Genomic DNA, 11,564 nt, shown 5'->3' with positions numbered 1-11,564 from the left:
TTACTAAATGAGAACAGCAAGGGTGAAGTCAGCCTCTATGATTTAATCACCACCCACCAGGCCCCTCCTCCAACACTGGAGATTACAATTTGACATGAGATTTGGGCAGTGACACAGAGCGAAAGTGCACCTATGTTCATCAGAGCATTAATCACAATAGCCAAAATATGGATATATATTATTCAGCCTTAACAAAGAATGAAATTCATGGAAAATAATAATATCAATATACTAAACATAATATTTTATATGTGAATAAATATATTTATATATTACATATACTCTTACATACATTAGTCTATATTACATATCATAAATATAAAATTATATATAACATAATGGTAATATATTATATTACATATAATGTATTTATAATATAACACATAATGTATATTTATAAATAAAAAATAATAAAATTAAAAATAATACATAATAGAGGGCGGACCAAGATGGCCGAATAGGAACAGCTCCAGTCTCCAACTCCTGGCACGAGCGACACAGAAGACTGGTGATTTCTGCATTTTCAACTGAGGTACTGGGGTCATCTCACTGGGGAGTGCCGGACAATCAGTGCTGGTCAGCTGCTGCAGCCGGAGCAGCGAGAGCTGAAGCAGGGCGAGGCATCGCCTCACCTGGGAAGTGCAAGGGGGAAGGGAATCCCTTTTCCTAGCCAGGGGAACTGAGACACACAACCCTGGAAAATCGGGTAATTCCCACCCCAATACTGCGCTTTAAGCAAACGGGCACACCAGGAGATTATACCAACACCTGGCCGGGAGGGTCCCACGCCCACGGAGCCTCCCTCATTGCTAGCACAGCAGTCTGTGATCTAACCGCAAGGCAGCAGCGAGGCTGAGGGAGAGGCGCCCGCCATTGCTGAGGCTTAAGTCGGTAAACAAAGCCGCTGGGAAGCTCGAACTGGGTGGAGCTCACAGCAGCTCAAGGAAACCTGCCTGTCTCTTTAGACTCCACCTATGGACACAGGGCAAGCTAAACAACAACAGGGGAAGCAGCAGAGGCCTGTGCAGACACGAACGACTCTGTCTGACAGCTTTGAAGAGAGCAGTGGATCTCCCAACAGGGAGGTTGAGATCTGACAACGGACAGACTGCCTCCTCAAGTGGGTCCCTGACCCCTGAGTAGCCTAACTGGGAGACATCCCCCACTAGGGGCAGTCTGACACCCCACACCTCACAGGGTGGAGTACACCCCTGAGAGGAAGCTTCCAAAGTAAGAATCACACAGGTACACTTGCTGTTCAGCAATATTCTATCCTCTGCAACCTCTGCTGCTGATTCCCAGGCAAACAGAGTCTGGAGTGGACCTCAAGCAATCTCCAACAGACCTACAGCTAAGGGTCCTGACTATTAGAAGGAAAACTATCAAACAGGAAGAACACCTATACAAAACCCCATCAGTACGTCACCTCATCAAAGACCAGAGGCAGATAAAACCACAAAGATGGGGAAAAAGCAGGGCAGAAAAGCTGGAAATTCAAAAAATAAGAGCGCATCTCCCCCTGCAAAGGAGCGCAGCTCATCGCCAGCAATGGATCAAAGCTGGTCAGAGAATGACTTTGACGAGATGAGAGAAGAAGGCTTCAGTCCATCAAACTTCTCAGAGCTAAAGGAGGAATTACGTACCCAGCGCAAAGAAATTAAAAATCTTGAAAAAAGAGGGGAAGAATTGATAGCTAGAATAATTAATGCAGAGAAGGTCATAAATGAAATGTCATAAATGAAATGACAGAGATGAAAACCATGACATGAGAAATACGTGACAAATCCACAAGCTTCAGTAACCGACTCGATCAACTGGAAGAAAGAGTATCAGCGATTGAGGATCAAATGAATGAAATGAAGCGAGAAGAGAAACCAAAAGAAAAAAGAAAAAGAAATGAACAAAGCCTGCAAGAAGTATGGGATTATGTAAAAAGACCAAATCTACGTCTGATTGGGGTGCCTGAAAGGGAGGGGGAAAATGGAACCAAGTTGGAAAACACTCTTCAGGATATCATCCAGGAGAACTTCCCCAACTAGTAGGGCAGGTCAACATTCAAATTCAAATTCAGGAAATTCAAATTCAGGAAATACAGAGAACACCACAAAGATACTCCTCGAGAAGAGCAACTCCAAGACACATAATTGCCAGATTCAACCAAAGTTGAAATGCAGGAAAAAATCTTAAGGGCAGCCAGAGAGAAAGGTCAAGTTACCCACAAAAATGAAGCCCATCAGACTAACAACAGACCTCTCGGCAGAAACTCTACAAGCCAGAAGAGAGTGGGGGCCAATATTCAACATTCTTAAGGAAAAGAATTTTCAAGCCAGAATTTCATATCCAGCCAAACTAAGTTTCATAAGTGAAGGAGAAATAAAATTCTTTACAGATAAGCAAATGCTTAGAGATTCTCTCACCACCAGGCATGCCTTACAAGAGACCCTGAAGGAAGCCCTAAACATGGAAAGGAACAACCGGTACCAGCCATTGCAAAAAACATGCAAAAATGTGAAGACCATCGAGGCTAGGAAGAAACTGCATCAACTAACGAGCAAAATAACCAGTTAATATCATAATGGCAGGATCAAGTTCACACATAACAATATTAACCTTAAATGTTAATGACTAAATGCTCCAATTAACAGACACAGACTGGCAAAATGGATAAAGAGTCAAGACCCATCAGTCTGCCATATTCAGGAGACCCACCTCACATGCAGAGCCATACATTGGCTCAAAATAAAGGGATGGAGGAAGATCTAAAAGCAAATGGAGAACAAAAAAAAGCAGGGGTTGCAATCCTAGTCTCTGATAAAATAGACTTTAAACCATCAAAGATCAAAAGAGACAAAGAAGGCCATTACATAATGGTAAAGGGATCAATTCAACAGGAAGAGCTAACTCTCCTAAATATATATGCACCCAATACAGGAGCACCCAGATTCATAGAGCAAGTCCTTAGAGACTTACAAAGAGACTTAGACTCCCATACAATAATAATGGGAGACTTCAACACTCCACTGTCAACATTAGACAGATCAACGAGACAGAAAGTTAACAAGGATATCCAGGAATTGAATTCATCTCTGCAACAAGCGGACCTAATAGACATCTATAGAACTCTCCACCCCAAATCAACAGAATATACATTCTTCTCAGCATCACATCGCACTTATTCCAAAATTGACCACATAATTGGAAGTAAAGCACTCCTCAGCAAATGTCAAAGAACAGAAATTATAACAAACTGTCTCTCAGACCACAGTGCAATCAAACTAGAACTCAGGACGAAGAAACTCAATCAAAACCGCTCAACTACATGGAAACTGAACACCTGCTCCTGAATGACTACTGGGTACATAACGAAATGAAGGCAGAAATAAAGATGTTCTTTGAAACCAATGAGAACAAAGATACAACATACCAGAATCTCTGGGACACATTGAAAGCAGTGTGTAGAGGGAAATTTATAGCACTAAATGCCCACAGAGAAAGCAGGAGAGATCTAAAATTGACACTCTAACATCACAATTAAAAGAACTGGAGAAGCAAGAGCAAACACATTCAAAAGCTAGCAGAAGGCAAGAAATAACTAAGATCAGAGCAGAACTGAAGGAGATAGAGACACAAAAAACCCTCCAAAAAATCAATGAATCCAGGAGTTGGTTTTTGAAAAAATCAACAAAATTGACAGACCGCTAGCAAGACTAATAAAGAAGAAAAGAGAGAAGAATCAAATAGACGCAATAAAAAATGATGAAGGGGATATCACCACGGACCCCACAGAAATACAAACTACCATCAGAGAATACTATAAATGCCTCTACGCAAATCAACTAGAAAATCTAGAAGAAATGGATAATTTCCTGGACACTTACACTCTCCCAAGACTAAACCAGGAAGAAGCTGAATCCTGAATAGACCAATAGCAGGCTCTGAAATTGAGGCAATAATTAACAGCCTACCAACCAAAAAAAGTCCAGGACCAGATGGATTCACAGCTGAATTCTACCAGAGGTACAAGGAGGAGCTGGTACCATTCTTCTGAAACTATTCCAATCAAGTGAAAAAGAGGGAATCCTCCCTAACTCATTTTATGAGGCCAACATCATCCTGATACCAAAGCCTGGCAGAGACACAACAAAAAAAGAGAATTTTAGACCAATATCCCTGATGAACATCGATGCAAAAATCCTCAATAAAATATTGCAAACCGATTCAGCAGCACATCAAAAAGCTTATCCACCATGATCAAGTGGGCTTCATCCCTGGGATGCAAGGCTGGTTCAACATTCGCAAATCAATAAATGTAATCCAGCATATAAACAGAACCAAAGACAAGAACCACATGATTATCTCAATAGATGCAGAAAAGGCTTTCGACAAAATTCAACAGCCCTTCATGCTAAAAACGCTCAACAAATTCGGTATTGATGGAACGAACCTCAAAATAATAAGAGCTATTTATGACAAACCCACAGCTAATATCATACTGAATGGGCAAAAACTGGAAAACTTCCCTTTGAAAACTGGCACAAGACAGGGATGCCCTCTCTCACCACTCCTATTCAACATAGTGTTGGAAGTTCTGGCTAGGGCAATCCGGCAAGAGAAAGAAATCAAGGGTATCCAGTTAGGAAAAGAAGAAGTCAAATTGTCCCTGTTTGCAGATGACACGATTGTATATTTAGAAAACCTCACTGTCTCAGCCCAAAATCTCCTTAAGCTGATAAGCAACTTCAGCAAAGTCTCAGGATACAAAATTAATTTGCAAAAATCACAAGCATTCTTATACACCAGTAACAGACAGAGAGCCAAATCATGAATGAACTTCCATTCACAATTGCTTCAAAGAGAATAAAATACCTAGGAATCCAACTTACAAGGGATGTAAAGGACCTCTTCAAGGAGAACTACAAACCACTGCTCAGTGAAATCAAAGAGGACAAATGGAAGAACATACCATGCTCATGGATAGGAAGAATCAACATTGTGAAAATGGCCATACTGCCCAAAGTTATTTATAGATTCAATACCATCCCCATCTAGCTACCAATGACTTTCTTCACAGAATTGGAAAAAACTGCTTTAAAGTTCATATGGAACCAAAAAAGAGCCCGCATTGCCAAGACAATCCTAAGTCAAAAGCACAAAGCTGGAGGCATCACGCTACCTGACTTCAAAGTATACTACAAGGCTACTGTAACCAAAACAGCATGGTACTGGTACCAAAACAGAGATATAGACCAATGGAACAGAACAGAGTCCTCAGAAATAATACCACACATCTACAGCCATCTGATCTTTGACAAACCTGGAGAAACAAGAAATGGGGAAAGGATTCCCTATTTAATAAATGGTGCTGGGAAAATTGGCTAGCCATAAGTAGAAAGCTGAAACTGGATCCTTTCCTTACTCCTTATAGGAAAATTAATTCAAGATGGATTAGAGACTTAAATGTTAGACCTAATACCATAAAAACCCTAGAAGAAAACCTAGGTAGTACCATTCAGGACATAGGCATGGGCAAGGACTTCATGTCTAAAACACCAAAAGCAACGGCAGCAAAAGCCAAAATTGACAAATGGGATCTAATTAAACTAAAGAGCTTCTGCACAGCAAAAGAAACTACCATCAGAGTAAACAGGCAACCTACAGAATGGGAGAAAATTTTTGCAATCTACTCATCTGACAAAGGGCTAATATCCAGAATCTACAAAGAACTCAAACAAATTTACGAGAAAAAAACAAACAACCCCATCAAAAAGTGGGCAAAGGATATGAACAGACATTTCTCAAAAGAAGACATTCATACAGCCAACAGACACATGAAAAAATGCTCAGCATCACTGGCCATCAGAGAAATGCAAATCAAAACCACAATGAGATACCATCTCACACCAGTTAGAATGGCAATCATTATAAAGTCAGGAAACAACAGGTGCTGGAGAGGATGTGGAGAAATAGGAACACTTTTACACTGTTGGTGGGATTGTAAACTAGTTCAACCATTATGGAAAACAGTATGGCAATTCCTCGAGGATCTAGAACTAGATGTACCATATGACTCAGCCATCCCACTACTGGGTATATACCCAAAGGATTATAAATCATGCTGCTATAAAGACACATGCACACGTATGTTTATTGCGGCACTATACACAATAGCAAAGACTTGGAATCAACCCAAATGTCCATCAGTGACAGACTGGATTAAGAAAATGTGGCACATATACACCATGGAATATTATGCAGCCATAAAAAAGGATGAGTTTGCGTCCTTTGTAGGGACATGGATGCAGCTGGAAACCATCATTCTTAGCAAACTATCACAAGAACAGAAAACCAAATACCACATGGTCTCACTCATAGGTGGGAACTGAACAACGAGATCACTTGGACTCGGGAAGGGGAACATCACACATCGGGGCCTATCATGGGGAGCGGGGAGGGGGGAGGGATTGCTTTGGGAGTTATACCTGATATAAATGACGAATTGATGGGTGCTGACGAGTTGATGGGTGCAGCACACCAACATGGCACAGGTATACATATGTAACAAACCTGCACGTTATGCACATGTACCCTAGAACTTAAAGTATAATTTAAATAATAATAATACATAATAAAAACAAATTTTTTAAAAAGAAGGAAATCCTGCCATTTGCCACAACGTGGATAAACCTAGAGGACATTATGCTAAGTGAATAGTGAATGAAACAAATCAGACACATACAGAAAATACTGCACGATTTCATTTATACATGGAAACTTAAAAAAGAAAAACTCGAATACATAGAAATAGAGAGTAGAAAGGTGGTTGCCAAAGGTGAGTGGGGGGGAGATGGAGAGATGGAGGTGAAAGAGTACAAAATTTCAGTTATGTAAGATAAACAACCCTAGAGATATAAACTACAGCATGAGGAATACAGTTAATAATACATATTGTATTGTATACCGGAAATTTGCAAAAAGAGTAGGTTTTAGGTACTTTACCACATACAAACAAATGTAACTGGCTGGGTGCAGTGGCTCACACCTCTAATTCCAGTACTTTGGGAGGCTGAGGCAGGAGGATTGCTTGAGTCCATGAGTTCGAGACCAGCCTGGCAACCTAGTGAGACCCTCATCTGTACAAAAAATAAATTTAAAAAAAATAGCCAAGTGTAGACATGCTTGTAGTTCTAGCTACTTGGGAGGCTGAGGTGGGAGGATCACTTGAGCCCAGGAGATAGATGTTGCCGTGAACCATGATCAGGCCATTGCACTTGTTAATTTGCTTGGCTGAATTCATTTCACTATGAACATGTATATGAAAACATTATGTTGTACATCTTAAATATATAAAATTTAAAATATATACATAATAGAAGAATTTAAAATTTTCCCTTGCTGTTACAGGTACAGAAGTTAATAAATTGTTTTTCTTCCTCTCTCCCAACAGGAGAAACAAAATAAATAAAATTGAAATCTTGCCCTGTTAAGTCAAAAGACTAGAGGAAATCCAATTTAGAGCCCGGAAAGTCAGTTTTAATAAGGAAATTATGCCACCTTGTGGTAATTTAGTATATTGCCAAATATAACCGTTTTCACGATACAGTATTACTAAATTTTGAGATTGTTCTCCAGCTTGTAAGTAGAGGGCCTCTTATGATTTCATGTCAACTTACTTGATGCAAAGAAAAGTGCTGCCTATTAAATGAGATAGTTATCATCTGATATTTGACGAACTTGACAAAAACAAGCAATGGAGAAAGGATTCACTAATAAATGGTACTGGGACAACTGGCTAATCATATGCAGAATATTGAAACTGGATCCCTTTTTTACACCTTATACAAAAATTAACTCAAGATCAATTAAAGACTTAAACGTAAAACCCAAAACTACAAAAATTCTAGAAGAAAATCAAGGACATCAGCACAGGCAAAGACTTCATCATGAAAATGCCAAAAGCAATTGCAACAAAGGCAAAAACTGACAAATAGGACCTAATTAAATTAAGGAGCTTCTGCACAGCAAAAGAAACTATTATCAGAGTGAAAAGACAACCTACAGAATGGGAGAAAATTTTGCAATCTATCCATCTGACAAAAGTCTAATATCCAGAGTCTACAAAGGACTTAAACAAATTTACAAGAAAAAAATAAACAACCCCAGTAAAAAGTTGGCAAAGGACATGAACAGACACTGCTCAAAAGAAGACATTCGGCCGGGCGCGGTGGCTCAAGCCTGTAATCCCAGCACTTTGGGAGGCCGAGACGGGCGGATCACGAGGTCAGGAGATCGAGACCATCCTGGCTAACACGGTGAAACCCCGTCTCTACTAAAAAATACAAAAAAACTAGCCGGGCGAGGTGGCGGGCGCCTGTAGTCCCAGCTACTCCGGAGGCTGAGGCAGGAGAATAGCGTGAACCCGGGAGGCGGAGCTTGCAGTGAGCTGAGATCCGGCCACTGCACTCCAGCCTGGGCGACAGAGCAAGACTCCGCCTCAAAAAAAAAAAAAAAAAAAAAGAAGACATTCATGTGCCCAACCAACATATGAAAAAAAGCTCAGCATCACTGATCATTAGAGAAATGCAAATCAAAACCACAATGAGATTCCACCTCACACCAGTCAGAATGGCAATAATTAGAAAGTCAAAAAACAACAGATGCTGGTGAAGTTGCAGAGAAAAAGGAACACTTTTACACTGCTGGTGAGAGTGTAAATTAGTTCAACCATTGTGGAAGATAGTCTGGTGATTCCTCAAAGATCTAGAAGCAGAAATAACATTTGACCCAGCAATCCCATTACTGGGTATATACCCAGAGGAATATAAATCATTCTGTTATAAAGATACATGCACATGTATGTTCACTGCAGCACTCTTCACAATAGCAAAGACATGGAATCAACCCAAATGCCCATCAGTGATAGACTGGATAAAGAAAATGTGGTACCTACACATCATGGAATACTATGCAGCCATAAAAAGAAATGAGTTCATGACCTTTGCTGGAAGCTGTTATAGTGAGCAAAATAACACAGGAACAGAAAACCAAACACCTCATGTTCTCACTTACAAGTGGGAGCTGAACGATGAGAACACAGAGATACATGGGGAGAACACCACACACTGGGGCCTGTTGGGGGCAGAGGGAGCATCAGGAAGAATAGCTAATGGTTGCTGGACTTAATACCTAGGTGATGGATTGCTCTTTGTAGCAAATCACCATAGCACACATTTACCTACGTAACAAACCTGCACATCCTGTACATGTACCATGGAACTTAAAAGTTGAAGAAAAAAACAAATGAGATGGTTATAATGAATACATAAAATGTTTGTATATAATGAACCACTACTATCAATAACAGAAAATCATTTGAGTTGGCTGATTCCAAAATAAGGGTTGTTCCCAACTGAAACACTGTAATTCTACATTTGGAGTTAAATTTTTATACTGGCTGCAGAGAGAGACTGAAGTCACTAACAAAATTTTTACCTTCATTGTTCAGTGGAAAACAAAAGGTCTGAAGGACACTTCAGAAGCCAAGCTCACCAATGAAGCCATTTAACCGGGCCCAAGTGAGATTCTTACAGGCACAGTAACGACAAGAAGATTATTAGTGCTGGGCGGGGCGGGGTTGGGGGGGGCAGTTGGTGCAGAATACTGCCTTAGCTGGAGGCCTAAACAGGCGGTTAATAGGTTATTCAGCTAAAAATTGCTCCAAGGTAATTTTTTTTAAAGCAAAAAGATCTAAAACAAAGTTGCAGAGAACAAGTAAAAACCAAGCAGTAACTAGTAACAGTGAAAATCTGGCAAAAGATAGCACAATCTTTATCACATCTGTTGATGAAAAGAGTCAAACTCTGTAAATTATTTGAAGAGATTAATTCTGAGCCAAATATGAGGGACCATGCCCCTGTGACACAGCCATCAGGATGTCCTAAGAACATGTTCCCAAGGTAGTCAGGGTGCAGCTTGGTTTTATACATTTTAGGGAGACATGGGACTTTAATCAAATACTTTCAAGAAATATACTGGTTTGGTCCAGAAAAGTAGGACAACTCAAAGTGGTGGGGGCAGTGGGTCAGAGCTTCCAGCTTATAGGTAGATTTTAAAATGTTCTGGTTGACAATTGGTTGAGTTTATCTAAAGACCTGAGATCAACAGAAAGGAATGTCTGGGTTAAGATAAAGGACTGCGGGGACCAAAATTCCTATTTGCGGAGGAAGCCTTCAGGTAGTAAAAGGAATAGGTCATAAAATGTTTCTTATCAGACTTAAAGTCTGTGCTGATGTTAATGCTGGACAAGTATAATGAGGCATGTCCTACCTCCACTTCCTGTCACGGCCTGAACCAGTCTTTCAGGTTAAGTTTTAAGAGTGGCCTGGCTGAAGAGGAAGTCCATTTAGATGGTTAGGGGCCTAAGAATTTTGTTTCTGGTTTACATATCATTCCCTTAACATAAAAATAAAAGAAACTATTAGAAAAGAGATCAATGACTTATGCTGTTATTTAATAGACATTAATTTTTGAAGCAGAAAAGCATATTGGTTGGCTAACTTAAACTCTCACATGAAGTTTTACTTAAAAGATTTAGTATAAGTCATGTGCTTTGAACAGTGCAGAGTAGCACAATACACTATGCATACATGGTAGCAATTATCATCAGACTATCACTATAGTATGTTTTTCTTGTTGTCTACAAGCTTGCCTCTGACAAAAAAACAAACAAACAAAAACACCAGCATAACTCACAAAACGCTGAGGAAAACAAAACCAAACCAAACTACTGCCTTTTGGATGATTATAACAGCATGTGATTCAAAAATGCTGATTCATATCTCAGTGACAAATCTGAAAAGGATGAAAATACTAACCGTTATGAGAATCAGGAAACATTAATGAAAAAGGTGATATTTAAATTAAGCATTAAAGAATAAGTTGGGTTACCAAAATAATGCACATTGCTTCCAAAGACCATTTCAAATATCTCCAACTGGTTTTATATTTCCTTGCATTTGAGAATCACAATTTAACTCTAAGAAATAATTCTGGAGGGTAGTTTGCATAAACACTTCACTTCTCTCTGTACCCATAACCTTTGTCATGTAATTTTGCAGTGTCCTCCAACCATGATTCTGGGCTTGCCCCTGTGACTTCCTTTAGCCATAGAAAATTAGCTGGGATGCAAGTAGAGGCTTGAAAAGTACTTCCTCAGTTTCACTTACTTTTGTGTCTCTGCCTTTGTTACGAGAAGAGCATGTCTGAGCTAGCTCTTTAGTGGCAGAAGGATGAGAAAACCTTCTCAGCAGTCTCCTCAACCCCACTGAGTATAAATCAACTGACTATCAGCTGGCCACAGATGTGAGTCCAGCCAAGGCCAGCTGAGCCAATCACTCAAGCCCTGCCTAGACCAGCTGACCACAGCCAACTCACAAACACAAAATAAGCATTTTAAGCCACTGAGCTTTGAGGGTGGTTTTGTACCTGGCAATATCAAACTAGTAAATTCCCTAATTACCATCACAGGGTGTTTTGCTTATTTTATTCTTGTCCCAACTTCTTGGTCA

Source organism: Trachypithecus francoisi, unplaced genomic scaffold (assembly GCF_009764315.1).
Source record: "Trachypithecus francoisi isolate TF-2019V2 unplaced genomic scaffold, Tfra_2.0 Contig01436, whole genome shotgun sequence".
Taxonomy (NCBI): domain Eukaryota; kingdom Metazoa; phylum Chordata; class Mammalia; order Primates; family Cercopithecidae; genus Trachypithecus; species Trachypithecus francoisi.
Note: the sequence above shows the minus strand (reverse complement) of the source record.